A 15129-nucleotide genomic window follows, 5' to 3' on the forward strand; every position below is an offset into this window, starting at 1 on the left:
ATACCTATGACTACTGCACTTGTGTGAATGGGGGTGCTGGTGACACACCGCCGGGGCCAGGTGGTAGCTACCGTGATATGGGTGCCATGCATTGACATGAGGCACCACGATTTGGGTGGTGGAGCATGCCCACCGCCATTTCCCTATCTCTCCATGCCTATGACTACCGCACTTGTGTGAATGTGGTGCTGGTGACACACCGCTGGGGCCAGGCAGTAGCTACCGCGATATGGGTGCCATGCATTGACACGAGGCACCGCGATTTGGGTGGCGGAGCATGCCCACCGCCATATGGGCATGTCTCCATGCCTATGACTACTGCACTTGTTTGAATGGGGGTGCTGGTGACACACCGCCGGGGCCAGGTGGTAGCTACCACGATATGGATGCCATGCATTGACACGAGGCACCACGATTTGGGTGGCGGAGCATGCCCACCGCCATATGGGCATGTCTCCATGCCTATGACTACCGCACTTGAGTGAATGGGGGTGCTGGTGACACACCACCAGGGCTAGGAGGTAGCTACCGTGATATGGGTGCCATATACTCGCAATGCCCATCTGTCAAACATCAACAGGGCACAGTGCCAAGATGGTCAATGGAACATCACCGTGCACATGAGGCCAATCTCCCATTTACTCCACTGATGGCTACACATGCCATGTTTGTGTGTGTGTTTCGTAGATTGGCCTGTACCCACTCACATGTCACTTATGGATTTGATGTTGGTGTAGGCAGGACAGTGCTGTTCTGGACTCTACAATGTGTACACATGTCAATGTGTTGAGGTGCAGTGACAATCACAGCGATGCTCGTCTCAATGAATGATGAACTATGTTGCATTGACTCTCATGTCTGCTCATGCACACATTTGTCATTCCAGCGCCGACTGTGGTCATTGTGTGGTGGATGTGTGCCAGGTTGTAATGACGCATTGAGGTGTGACAGGTACAGCAGCTAGGTATGAGACAGTGGGTTAGATTTGTTACACATTTTATGGATGGTATACTCCCGGGCGTGCCCATTTGAAATGTGGTCGTATCCTTATGTGCATTCACATTGACCAAGGTGATGTTTGAGGTACTTGTCTTGTGTAAGTTGACAGGTGTGGCCTTTGTGCATATGAAGGTGTCCCTACATGTGAGCTGGTCTGTTAATCAAGGTTGATGTCAGTCATTGTCGTTGTGTCATCCAGAACGTGATGTGCTGTGCACATCTCATGATGTATTGCATTGACATGTGTTCACTATCATCTCCACTAGGGCAAGGCCAAATTTGATTTGTTACTTGACGGTGCTGGAGAAAATGGAGGATGTTGCGATCAAACGGAAATGCCGCCTGGACAGAGCCACCCTGAAAACCCTTTGTGATCTGTTGAAGGCCCACCTGCAGCCCCGCAGCACATATTCAACAGCTTTCACTCCTACTTATAAGGTGATGGCAGCCCTGCATTTTTTTGCCACTGGATCATTCCAAGAGACAGTGGCCAGCGCTGGTGGGATGTCACAACCGATGTTCAGCATGGTGCTGCGTGATGTACTGTCCGCCATGATGCTATACAAGGACAGATGCATCCATTTCCCCAGGGGTGCTGAATTGCCAGCTGTGAAGGGAGACTTCTATCCCCTTGGACACATCCCCAATGTTGTTGGGGCCATTGAGCACATTTACCGCAATCGCAAGCATTACCACTCCATCAATGTGCAGGTGGTGTGCCTGGCAGATATGACCATCTCGCATGTGTGTGCCAAATTCCCAGGCCCGGCCCATGACTCCTACATCCTGCGGAACACCATTGTGCCCCAGCTGATGGCTAATCTTCTTCCCGACTCTGCATATCCCAACGGTCCCTGGTTGCTGAGCCCTCTGCGGAATCCCAGGACCCCGGCTGAAGTCCGCTACAATGAGGCCCATGGGAGGACACGTCGTGTGGTGGAGCGTACTTTTGGTCTGCTCAAGTCCGCTGCCTGGACAGGACCGGAGGTGCACTGGCATACTCGCCCAGGAAGGTGTGTCAGATTGTAGTGGCATGCTGCATGCTCCACAACCTGGCCATTCACAAGGAGATTCCCCTGTTCCTGGATGATGGTGAGGACCCAAGGCCCCAGCCTGCAAACCAAGCCGTGTCCAGTGATGAGGACAGTGGAGAGGTGTTGACCTGCGTGAACAGCTTATCACCTGCTACTGCACTTGAAGGTGGGTGTCAATGTGCAATATACCCATTGTCTGCTGATATTGCTGTTGTCGTGAAGGGGCATGTGAGAATTGTAGCAGCAGCCAGTTGTAGACTCAGTGGTGGTTGGCAATGTTTCTGGGACATGTCATTTGGGAACATCAACAGGACGTGTATGTTGACACTTGTTGCCCATTGTGACATGTGCATGTTGGGTTATCCTGATGGTAGGGTTTGTGTGATGTCTGTGATGCCACATCCAGACCAGTGAAAGTAGTTCTCTTGTGTTTCCTTAGGTGCCTTCGACTTCTCCTTGCCTACATACAGCCCATGCTCCTAGTATATTGTGATCATGTTGAAGACTCTACATCCTGCAATAAAGACGGAGCAGACACGACAATATGTGTGTAAGGATATTTTATTTGCAATGGTGAGATGCGAGGGGGGGTGTACATTTCCATTTAGGGGTGGGGTGGAGCAGTGAGTTGGCCGTTGTGGTAGATGAGATAATCGAGTAGTCATCACATTGCTGTGGTGACCCAGTCCAACAGACAGATGCCATTCACAGGTCAGTGTGGGGAAGGACAGTCCAAAAAGTCAATGCAGTGGTGGAGAGGGTTGCCATCATGTCTAGCTCCGTGACTGGCATCTGGCAGGTGCTTGGCCTACAGATACTCCCAGGGTCTTCTTGGGACGGCCCCTTTGTCATTTGGCAGGGGCCCTGCTGCAGGGCCAGTGGGGTATGAGGACTCACCCCTCTCTGTGGGCGCAGGGGAGGATGGTGAACTGTCATCATACGGCCCACCAGAGGGAGGTGGAGGTGTTGTCTGTGGCGCATGCCTGTCCCTCAGTACCGCCACTTGCTGGCCCAAGAGGTCCACGATTTGTCCCATGTGGGTGTCGATGGACCTCATCAGCAGGATGAGGTCGTGCAACAGTTCGTCCGACCGGCCCGTTCGTCCCTGGGCCTGTTCAAATGAGCCCAGGACTCTGGTGATGTGTTCCAGGGATTGGGTCCCAGCCTCCTGGTGTCCGTGGGTGACCCTGCCCCTCCCACCTGCCCTGCTGCAACGGACCTGTTGCCTCACCACTGTGGGCACCCGCATCCTTTCCCTGCCCTCCTCCGTCGGTGGTGTGTGCTGGTCATCCTCTGGGACAGGGAGGGTGTTGCAGGCAGCACTGGTGGTGGTGGTGGTGGCGGTGGCCGCACAGGCCGTGACAGCAGGGCTCTGCTGTGAAGTTGTTGTTGGCGCAGATGTGGTGGGGGGACGATGGGGTCCTGGGACCTGTTGCTCCCTGGCACACCAGATGGGCCGGCCTCGAGCTCATCGTCCATGGAATACTGGGAGTCACCATCTGAGAGTCCATGTACCGGGGGGAGACTGGCTCTGCAGGTTGCTGGTGTTGTCCTCTGCAGTGAGTTCTTGGTCACCTGTGGGTCAGATGGGAAATGGTCATTGTAGGGCACCCGGCAAGCTTTGTATTAACTGTGTGTCATTCACTTTTTGTACACTGCACAATTGACAGATCATCACATTGTTGACTATGTGCACTACTGTGCTTCCTGACATGATGCAGTGGTACAGGCATTACTTGTCCATGGTGTGAGGTGTCAGGACATACCATGTGACCCGTGCACAATTGAGGATTACAGGGACTTGTTGCCATCTAGGGCCTGGCACAACATGTGTTTAATTGAGAAATCATTGTTTATTTGTCTGACCTGGCAGACGTCACATCTGGCCATGGACTGGCCATTGTCATCTCCTGCATACCTTTTGTCCTGTCGTGTGCATATCTTGATTTGTACCACCGTACATGCTTTCATATTTTTCAAATGGTCCTTGTTGCACTTGACCCATGGCGATGCACATGTAACTAGGTGCTGTGCATGATTCTGCCCTGACTTTCTTCTACTTGTGCATTGGTGTGTCACACTTTGATAGCTGTGACAGTTTCCTTAGCTTACCTGTGTGCACACTGTTCTTGGCAATGGGGTAGGTATGCCTATTTGTGCAATGAGAGGGCTGGTGTTGTCATATGGCACCATTTAATTTGTGACAAATGGGTGGGTGTACATACTGGTTACTTACCTGTAAGTTTGGTTGGTGTACTGCAATGGCTTCCAACTGCTTCTGGGTGGGGGAGTGCTCCATCCTGCTCAGGTGTGGGACAGAGGGAATGTTGGGAGTGGTAGTGCAGGCCTCCCACCCACAAACACCCTCACTGTGAAGATGGCTACCTACCTGTAAGTTTGATGAGGGTGATGTAATGGCTTCCAACTGCTGGGAGGGAGGGCTCCATCCTGCTCAGGTGTGGGACAGGGGGCATGGTGGGAGTAGTGGTGCAGGCCTCCCACCCACAAACACCCTCACTGTGAAGATGGCTACCTACCTGTAAGTTTGTTTGGTGTACTGCAATGGCTTCCAACTGCTTCTTGGTGGTGGAGTGCTCCATCCTGCTCAGGTGTGGGACAGGGGGCATGGTGGGAGTAGTGGTGCAGGCCTCCCACCCACAAACACTCTCACTGTGAAGATGGCTACCTACCTGTATGTTTTTTGGTGTACTGTGCTGGCCTCCAACTGATTATGGGTGGAAAGTGCTCCATCCTGCTCAGGTGTGGGTGATGTAATGGCTGACACATGCTTCTGGGTGGGGTGGTGGGAGGGATCCATCTTGCTAGGCTGTGGGACAGGGGGCATAGTGGGAGTAGTGGTGCAGGCCCCCCACCCCAGACACCCTCCCAGGGAAGATGGCTACCTATCTGTGAGTTTGATGTGGTTTGTGTAATGGCTGACACATGCTTCTGGGTGGGGTGGTGGGAGGGATCCATCTTGCTAGGCTGTGGGACAGGGGGCATGGTGGGAGTAGTGGTGCAGGTCCCCCACCCCAGACACCCTCCCAGGGAAGACGGCTACCTACCTGTGAGTTTGATGTGGGTTGTGTAATGGCTGACACATGCTTCTGGGTGGGTTGGTGGGAGGGATCCATCTTGCTAGGCTGTGGGACAGGGGTCATGGTGGGAGTAGTGGTGCAGGCCCCCCACCCCCAGACACCCTCCCAGGGAAGACGGCTACCTACCTGTGAGTTTGATGTGGGTTGTGTAATGGCTGACACATGCTTCTGGGTGGGGTGGTGGGAGAGATCCATCTTGCTAGGCTGTGGGACAGGGGGCATGGTGGGAGTAGTGGTGCAGGCCCCCCACCCCAGACACCCTCCCAGGGAAGATGGCTACCTACCTGTTAGTTTGATGTGGGTTGTGTAATGGCTGACACATGCTTCTGGGTGGGGTGGTGGGAGGTATCCATCTTGCTGATGCTGTGGGCCAGGGGGCCTGGTGGGAGTTATAGTGCTGTTTGCCTGTACACATGACCCCATGGTTATGTTGGTAGCTATGTTTGGGGTGAATGGGAGTGGGTGAATGTTGGATCTGTGAGCCATGTTTTTGTGAGTGTGTGGTGCAGATGGATGGTATGTGTCCTAGGTGGTGTAGCTTTGTAGTTGCGCAAGACAGTACATAGCAGAGTGGCGGTATTCATTTGTTTGTACTTACCAGCCTCCACTCCCCCAGCTACTCCTGTGAGACTCTCTGGATGCAGTATGGCAAGCACCTTCTCCTCCCATTGTGTGAATGGTTTTGGTGGAATGGGAGGGCCACCGCCAGTCCTCTGAGACAGCTTACGGTCGGTTCTTGCTCCTCCTCTCCTTGACCACCCTCTTCAGATCATGCCAACGCTTCATGATCTCCTTTTTTGATCTTGGGGTGGTCCCTACTGCATTGACCCTTTGGACTATCCTTGCCCACATTTGTGTCCTTGTGGCTAATGGTGTCTGTTGGACCAGGGTACCAAAAAGCTGTGGTTCCACTCTGACCATCTCAGTGAATTTGGGCATTTTCTGTGTGGCCATGGTGTGTGGTGTGCAAAGTGGTTGTGGGTGCAGGAGTATGAGTGGTGGTTGTGCTGTGTATGGTGTGTGTTGTGCAGGAGGGTTAGTTGTGCAGGTGTGGAGGTGGTGGTGGTGCTGTGTGTGGTGTGGCTAGTGATGTTGTGTCCTTTGCCTTTCCTGTCAGCTGGGGTATGTGTCCATTCTCTCCTAGAGTATTGCAAAGGATTGTGGTCAGGGAAGGGGCTGGTTTTATACTCAGCTAAGTGGGTGTATCCAATTGGGGTGTTGCTGTCAGGTGTGTTGTCCTGGGATTTGTAATTTTCTTTTTGCCATGTGGTTGTGTCATTGGGGTGTGTTTTGTGTATTTGGGGGACATGGCTAGTTTTCTGTGTGCACTTTTTGGCCTTCTTGTGGGTTTTTTGCTTCGTCTGCCATATTTTTCACGGATCGTCGCCACAGTGGCTGTGCTTCAGCTCTTCCGCTGGCTCTCCCATTCATCCCATTGTGCGACCTCGGCGGTTGGAGACAGCAGTACTTACCGCGGGACCGTCGGGGATATCATAATTTCCGGTGCGGTGTCTCCACTATACTTGCGGCGGGTTGGTGTTTTTCCGCCACGAATCCAACCGCCGCGAACGGATTTTGGCCATCTCCGCCCGCTACGGGTGGTTTTTCTTGGCCTCGTTCTGCCGTGGTCAGTTTTTTTGGGCGGTTGATCCTAATTTGGCCGCCGGTTTTCCCACAGTGCCGGCGGGCGGTTGTTTTCTGCTTCCAAGGCGGTCGGGGTGCTTTTCCTAATTGGACCTCTAAGTGACTGGTGAAGGTATTGTTCCAAATTTAGAATTAGTTGACACTATTGACAAGTTACAATATCCTAGAAATGAGGAATAACCTTTGTCCTTTCTAAGTATGACTGTATATTATTCAAAATGTATACACAATTTAAAGTAAAACTGTGAGCATTAGGATTTTGACAAAAAAGAGCCTTAAATGTGAATGGGATAAAAATATGAAAATTAATTTAAGGTGAAACAAGATTTCAAATATATCCATGCTCTACAACTCTTTGCCCCAGCATACCCTTGCAGCGTTAGCAGGGGAGCAAGTTAAAACGATTTGAGGCAGGTTTGAAATAGGGGTGGGCGGAATTTGAGAAATTCACTTTCGCAAATTATCGGGAAAATGTTAAAAACCTCCGCAAACTCGCTGAAATATCACGAAGATGCAGAAGTTTTTTTCCCGCCCGTTTGCGGGATTTTCTGCATGGTCCCGGCTCCCCAACTTACCCATGCGGTTGCTCGCGGGCGCGGCCATCTTGTTTTCACTTGTCTCGTGGTGCATGATTGAGGAAGAAAGACGTGATCGCGCGACGAATGACGTTACTGCAGGCGCGAAGTGTGGCGAGACAGCGCAAAAGGCTACCAACAATCCAACATCTCGTGGAGAATGCGAACGGATCGGGAAAACTTGTCGGCGAACGCGGGGATTCAGGTAAGGTGATCGCACGCACGCGAGAATGTATTACTTTACAGCGCAAGCAAGCAAAACATGCGGATTGTGGAAATTTTGACATTTTCGCGCTCTCCGCGGAACGCGAAAATGTCAAATTATCGCAATTTCCGCAAGCGGAACGGAATTTTAGCCCAGGCCTAGTTTGAAACAGAAGGTGGAAGGTGATCAAAGAATGCTCATGGTTCCAGAATTGAGATATTCTGTGTTAGAAAAAGAAGTGCTGGCGTAGGTTGGGCGATAGATAAATTTAAACATTTTGGGGGTCATTATGATAGCGGGATGATCGATCCGCCCGCCAAACCCTACCGCCGGCATTACTTTCCCCCCGCCACATTACAATGGCGGGGGGGACCCCGGCAGACGGGAAGACCGTCCACCAGTTTTCCACCGGTAGGCAGTCCACCCGATTGCCTACCGGGCAGAAAAGACCAGGAATATGGTGACGGTGCCTTGCATATTATCATCATTGCGGTGAACTGCCTTTCCATGGTGGAGACTCCGCCAGGGAAAGGCAAGCGGTTTTGTCTTTGGGGTCCTGTTGCGGGCCCCCAGGGTGTTCAGGGGGTGGGGGGTGCACATGGGGGGGTACCTATGGTACCCCCCTGCATTTGAATGCACAAGGTGACAGGCACCACGCAGTGCCTGTCACATTGTGCATTCAAATGCACAACATGCATTTTACACATTGTGGCGGGTGCTGCTTGCAGCACCGCCCGCCGTAATGTTTAAAATGCGGGATGCGCCCGTCAGTCTGACGGGCGCATCCTAATGCCACCTGCGGGACCGCCACGACAATGGCGGGTGGTCCCCTTTCCCGATACGGTGCTGGGCGGACAAAATCATCCCGCTATCGTAATGGGCCCCATTGTGTGAGGGACAAAACTGTAGACAATTTCGGGTCATATACCTTTAGAAAGGTTCTCTAAAATGGGTATCTATTCCATCTCTTTAAGAATTTGTAAATGGGTTACAGAAACCTGATTTTTGGCATACTATGTAACCGAGGTGTACACAACAAAACTGCTGACTGTTTATCAAGATTAATTTCTGAAGTGAAAAGCACTATAATCTCACATAATGGTGTAGGGATGAATGGAGGAATGAAAAGGTGTGTGACGTTACTCTTGGTGTTATTTCTGAGGATCATTGGTGTGGTGAACTACTCAATGACAGTGTATTGAAAGAAATAACGTCCATAACAGTTGGGAAAGTTTGCAATAAAAATGTAGTTAGTCTGGATTGTAGGCCCTATCAGTTAATCAAAGAGGAACTATATGAAAAATGTGGTTTGATTTTTAGCGGCTATAGACCAATTCCTCTGTCAAGTGTCATAGAGAGAATCATAAATCTATCTCAGTGGGCATATATGGGTAGCGTGAATACCATAGAACACTGTGGGATGGCTTTTTAGTGGTTAGAGATGGGTTTAGATATATAGAGGAAAGTTTGGTAGACACCTACTTCACCAATAGTCCATTGAAAGTTTACAGATGGTCAAAGAGAAGATATTAATTTTGAAATACTAGGTCTGTTGACAGGTTAAAGTGGAAAACCATATATTTTAGTTATGTTGACATGTTTTCATGGGGTTCAGAAATCATGAATGTTTGGGACATAACTCAGAGTTATTAAATGTTTTATTATATGTTTGCTAGAAGGTCATTCAATGAAATCACTAACAGATAATGGGGTACAGTTAACCTCTAGTTTGAAGGGTCGAGTGGGGAGTGGTTTTGGAGATGATCGGAGAGTCAAATAATTAACTAAACACACTTAAATGAGAGAATGGTTTGACAAGAATTCTACAAAAGTGACCAAGATCAAAATTCGTCATTTTACTGTGGTTAAAGTTCCTGGGTGGAGAAAGGAATGGCCTAAATATACTGTTCCAAAGCGTTCTGTGAAAGGATTGAAGAATGCCATTAAGAAAAGTGCAGGTCATAATTGGAACACGATTAGTGTATATTTATTCAGAAAGGATGAGGAGCACCTCGGTTCATTAATATCAATCACAATCATCAGTGCCCGGCTATGTATTGCTAGGGCTTGGATTAACCCTCTTCCGCCAAAAGCAACAGAATGGTGGGCGGTATTGCGGCAAATGTATGAATGTGAACAAGCAGTTGCTAAGGTCAGAGGCCTTCGCTCAATAAAAAATATTTGAAAAGAAAAGATTTGATCCAGATTACAGTGGGATTGATTCATATAGATGCATAGTCACTATTCGACTTCGGGCCGCTTTACTTTTACTTATTTCTCTCCTCCTCTGCCCTCTAAGGGGAGGGGGGGTGGCATATAATAATCCCTGTCTGGCACTTGCAGCAAAAATGCCATTTGCGATTCCTTATTAGTGAAAAATAAGGATTCGCTAATTAGGAATTGCAAAAGCCTATGCATGTAGGAATCGCTAAAAAAATAGCGATTCCTTAAAATTCCTTAATTGCGACAAGCAAAGTGCAAGTCGTAATTAAGGAATGGCTTTCCATTCATTCAGGATTGAATGGGTACCCATTAGGTTCAATTTCAAGGGTGGAAGGGTGTCAAAAGGACACCCTGTTGCACCCCTGAAATTGTAATGTGCACCCATGTTGCGCACACACATGCCCCAAGGGCATGTGTGTGTATAACATGTAACTTTGAAAAATACATTTTAGTGCATTTTTTAAATTTTTTTGCCAATTACCGACCTGTTTTATTTTTCGGTAATTTGCGATCCATAATAGCGAAATCGCAATTTTAAATTGCTTATAGCATTGCATTTCAGAAATCGCAATTTGCGATTCCTTAAATGCAACCGCAATTTGTGCGGTTTTTGCGATAGCAAAAATACCGGTTGCAAAGGGGCAGATTGTGAGAATCTGCCCGTTTGCAACCGGTTTTTAGTTTGATGCATGGGGCCCTTTATTTTTTTCTTCTTGCGTTTTACCTCCTCCCAAAGTTTTGTATTATTGTCAAAGTTTTACTGTTTATTTGTAACCTGCTATTTTGATTGATGTTACAGACCTCTGATTCCCAATAAAATTAGAAAAAGAAAAAAGAAACGATGAGGAGAATAACTGTGAATCATCATGTGCTGAGGATGATTTTAATTTGCGTGGTTTTTCAGTCTCTGAATGTTACACTGATAATGCTTTTGCCTATAGAGAGATCATTTGTCAATAGCAGAGACTGTGGGTAATAAAAGTTCTCAAACCTAATTATCTTGTTGATTGCATTCTACACTAATGTGATGGGTTATATATTGTATCTCTTTTTTCAGCCTTGTACTATAATTATGTATTGCCTTTTCTTTTTTCTGAAATGTTACATATAGTCTACCATGGTTATGTTTATTTAATGTTTGTTTAATATTCTTGAGAAGGGAGAAGTAGAGAGCAGTTGAAGAGCTAATTGTCTCATTTGGTGGCTGGTATGGTTTTTCTAAAAATGAATAAATAAATCTTCATTAGCTTTTGCTGGTTTGTTCCTGATATACTTCAGGGGGCTTCAAGTGGGAATAACGTTTATCTAGGCGAGTTTGCTCCATTGAGTTAAATGTTATTTTCCCCCTTTTATGGTTAATGAAAACAAACGTGGAGACTAATATAAGATTGATTGAGTATCCAAAGTGTAAGGTATATTATGGTGGCATGATTTTATCAATGTTGGCCACTGAAGCTTGAGAATTGTCATCCTCCCATCCCAACTCCTAGCTTGCTTTTCAATCAATCAGGAAATTGTAAGCGCGCTACTCACCTGTGAGGGTCTCAGGCGCTGAGGGGGTCGAGAGATCTGTTTAGCCGAAGAACCAGGTCTTGAGGGTCTTCCTGAAGGTGTACAGGGACGGAGCGCGTCTGATGCCTGCCGGTAGCTCCTTCCAGGTCTTGGCTGCAATGTGAGAGAAGGATCTTCTGCCAGCTCTGGCTCTGTGGATGCCCGGGGTTTCGGCCAGTGCGAGGTTGAAAGATTGGAGGTTTCTTTTGGGTATGTGGAAGTTGATTCTGTCATTGAGGTATTTGAGTCCGTTGTTGTGTAGGCATTTGTAGGCATGAGTGAGGATTTTGAAAGTGACTCTTTTCTCCACGGGGAGCCAGTGGAGACTTCGTAGGAGTTGAGTGTTCGTGTTGGGGGATGCCGAGGACGAGTCTGGCGGCGGTGTTCTGTATTGTCTGGAGTTTGCAGAGTGGGGACTTGTTGATACCGGCGTAGAGTGCGTTTCCATAGTCCAGTCTGCTGGTGATGAGTGTGTGGGTGACTGTCTTCCTTGTCTCAGGGGGGGGATCCACTTGAAGGTCTTGCAGAGGATGCGGAGGGTGTTGAAGCAACTGGAGGTGACGGTGTTGACCTGTCGGTTCATGGTGAGTGATGAGTCGAGTACGATGCTGAGGTTCTTGGCGTTGGTCTGAGGAGGTAGGTGGGCTTCCGAGGGCAGTCGGCCACCAGGTGCTGTCCCACGCAGAACGGGTGGTACCAAGGATGAGGACTTCTGTCTTCTCGGCGTTATGCTTCAGGCAGCTGCTGGTCATCCAGACTGTGACGTCTTGCATTCCTTTCTGGAATTTGAGTTTGGCAGTGGTGGGGTCTTTGGTGAGGGAGAGGATGAGCTAGGTGTCGTCAGCATAGGATACAATGTTGAGCCCGTGTTGTCGGATGTTGGCTTCAAGGGGGGCCATGTAGATGTTGAAGAGGGTGGGGCTCACGGATGAACCCTATGAGACTCTGCAGGTGATTTTTGTGGGGTCGGAGAGGAAGGGTGGGAGTCTGATCCTTGGCTTCTTCCGGTGAGGAAAGATCGGATCCAGTCCAGGGCTGTTCCTTGTATGCCTGCGTCGTGTAGTCTGGCGATTAGTGTGCGATGGGAGACGGTGTCGAAGACCGCTGATAGGTCGAGTAGGATGAGGGCTACGGAGTGGCCTTGGTCCAGGAGGGTGCAGATGTCATCTGTCATCTGTGGCGGCGAGTAGAGCGGTCTCTGTGCTGTGGTTGCTTCTGAATCCGGATTGGGACGGGTCGAGGACGGCATTCTCTTCAATGAATCATGTCAGTTTCCTATTGACTGTTGTCTCTGCAACTTTGGCTGCGAAGGGGAGGAGCGAGATGGGCCGATAGTTCTTGAGGTCGGTGGGGTCAGCAGTGGGCTTCTTGAGCAGAGGTCTGACTTTTGCGCGCTTCCAGTCGTCCGGGAAGGTGCCTGTTTTGAAGGTGGTGTTGATGGTGCGTTGTAGTTCAGGTGCGATGGCAGCCACGGCTCTGTGGTAGATGTGAGGGGGCAGGGGGCGGTGGGGGCCCCCGAGTGGATGCTTTTCATGTTCGAGGCAGTGTCTTCGGCCGTGATCGGTATCCAGTTGGCGATGGTGGGCTGGCTGGTGTTTCTGGGGGACGGGGGGACGTCTGTGGCACCTGGTGGATGGTCGATGAAGTTTTCGGAGAGGTTTTTGATCTTGAGGTGGAAATAGGTTCCAAGCTTGTCACAGAGGTCTTGGGATGGGTGGATGTCTGTGGCTTTGCTGCGTGGGTTGGTGAATTCTTAAATGACACTGAAAGGTTCCTTGGAGTTGGTGGAGTTGGCCAGGATTTTGTTGTGGATGAAGTTCCTCTTGGTGGCTCTGATCTGGTTGTGGTAGTCCATCATGGCGTCTTTGTAGGTGGTGTGGTTTTCGGTTGTCTTGGTGTTTCTCCAGTTCTTCTCCAGACGTCTGCAAGTGCGCCTGGCTTCTTGGAGAGCGGTGGTGAACCAGGTGGCTTTCCTGGGGCATTGTCTGTCGGGGTTGCGTAGCGGGGCGAGCTCGTCTGTGCAGTCGGAGATCCAGGTATGGAGTTCTCTGGCTGCGTCATTTGCGTCGGGTGCCCAGGTGTGGTTGTCTAGGGTGAGGATGGAGTTAAGTTGCTCGTCGGTAACCTTGCTCCAGTTCCTCCGTGGTGGGCGTGGGGCTGGTTTGGGTGCCTTGGGTTTGTTGATGGCGAAGTGTACGCAGCTTTTAAAATGTAAAACCACTACCCCTATTTCCATGTAATTGTCTCCAATTATTATCTAGAGGAACTTGCTCAGGAAAATTAGTTTGCAATTGTGGAATAAAGAGTTTTTAACATGCACTAAGAAATGCCACTATGTGGTATATTTTAGTGCAAACTTTGCAGCTTGTATTTAAACATAATCTGCCCAGGGGTAAAACCTAATAATTAGATACAATATTTCACCAGACGAGTTTTGTCCCACAAAAATGATAAACTCCATTGCCTGATAGTTGGTTATCACTGTACCCAACACAATTCTGTTGCTTCCACCCAACACACAAAGACACATACACACCACGGCCAGCACCTGCCGAGCAGTGGGCATGGCCAAGGACCCAGACGTTGAAGGATCAATTGGCAAAGCACGCTGGCGTTATCACTTAAACATCAAAATGATGGACCCACAGCTAAATGAATAAGACACCGTGCCCTAACCAAGAACATGACCAGATTACAATAGTCATAGAACATTTCCACAAGCTCAACCAGACCCCAGTCCGCAATGCACACCCTGGAGCCATGTGAAGTTGCCAATCAAGACCATATTAATGGCTTAACGTCCGCTGTACAAATGCTGAAACCAAGACATAACAAATTGATTCCAATCCAAAGGATTTTCCTTTTAGAGAGGGTACTTTTCTATACTTTGAAAAGAAAATGCTATATTTTAGAAAAAAAGCCTTGTTCTACTTTCCTGTTCACCATTATGAATATTTTTACTTAGCTCTGCAGTCGTTTTCTGCACTTTCCCTTAGTAAATACCCGTGTCCTTCAAAAAAAGAGTAACGTTTAGAAGCATCTGTTTGTGTTTTCCCCTAACCGTGCAAAGAATAAATCAACATTTTAATACTTTGATAACAGTACCAAATAAGAGACATGCATGGAGCAAAAGCGTGCAACTGCGCCAGTGAGGGAGGACAGTCGATTGACAGACAGCCCGAAGGAGGCCGTTCTTCGTAGAACGTCTCGGATGGAACCTGTGTGGGCAGGGCTTCCGTCTGCATTGTTCTTCGGGTTGGACCTGGCAACGCTGGTTTGTGTGCAGGGGAAGCTAAGCTGCTGCGGATCAGAGCGGAGAGGGGCCGAGGAAACACACAGCTGTCACAGGTAGGGTTTACAGGGGTGATTACCTGCCACGGGGGCCAAGAGAGAGCTGTGACGGGAAGAGAGGTGCGTGTGCACTTGCCGCAGTACAGTGCATAATTTGAGCCGGTGGTTTTCGGTGCTCAACACCGGCACTTTTAAGCACCAATTAAGTACACATTATTTTTGGTGGGCACAGGGAGAACAAATGATTGGTCCAGAATTAGATACAGGATGTTGGGCCGACGCCGAGACCCGAATCTGGTTCCCTAGCTCCAAAGTCCACAGTTCTGGCCATTAGGCCCTCTGGCCACTTGTAGTGTTTCATGGTTCTTGTTTTGGCAGTGCTGTGCTAACAGGAGAAATGGACTGGTGGAAACTGCCTCCTAACGAGAGCACCGACACTCATTTTTTTGCCGAATTAACCACTGCCGCAGTTACATTCTAACATGAGGGAATTTTCTGACAGAGGCGAG

The 15129-nt window shown here is 49.1% G+C and overlaps 1 protein-coding gene across 1 annotated transcript in view; it reads left to right on the forward strand.

The window, feature by feature from the left end:
- Positions 1–14592: 14592 nt before the first annotated feature.
- The window catches only part of CCDC27 (coiled-coil domain containing 27), a 426770-nt gene continuing 426233 nt past the window's right edge, over positions 14593–15129 (forward strand). The window contains exon 1 of the mRNA XM_085608856.1: positions 14593–14677. The gene's annotated coding sequence lies outside the window, so the exon portion shown is untranslated. The remainder of the gene's footprint in view (positions 14678–15129) is intronic.

The sequence above is a fragment of the Triturus cristatus genome, chromosome 1_2, assembly GCF_964204655.1.
Source record: "Triturus cristatus chromosome 1_2, aTriCri1.1, whole genome shotgun sequence".
NCBI lineage: Eukaryota > Metazoa > Chordata > Amphibia > Caudata > Salamandridae > Triturus > Triturus cristatus.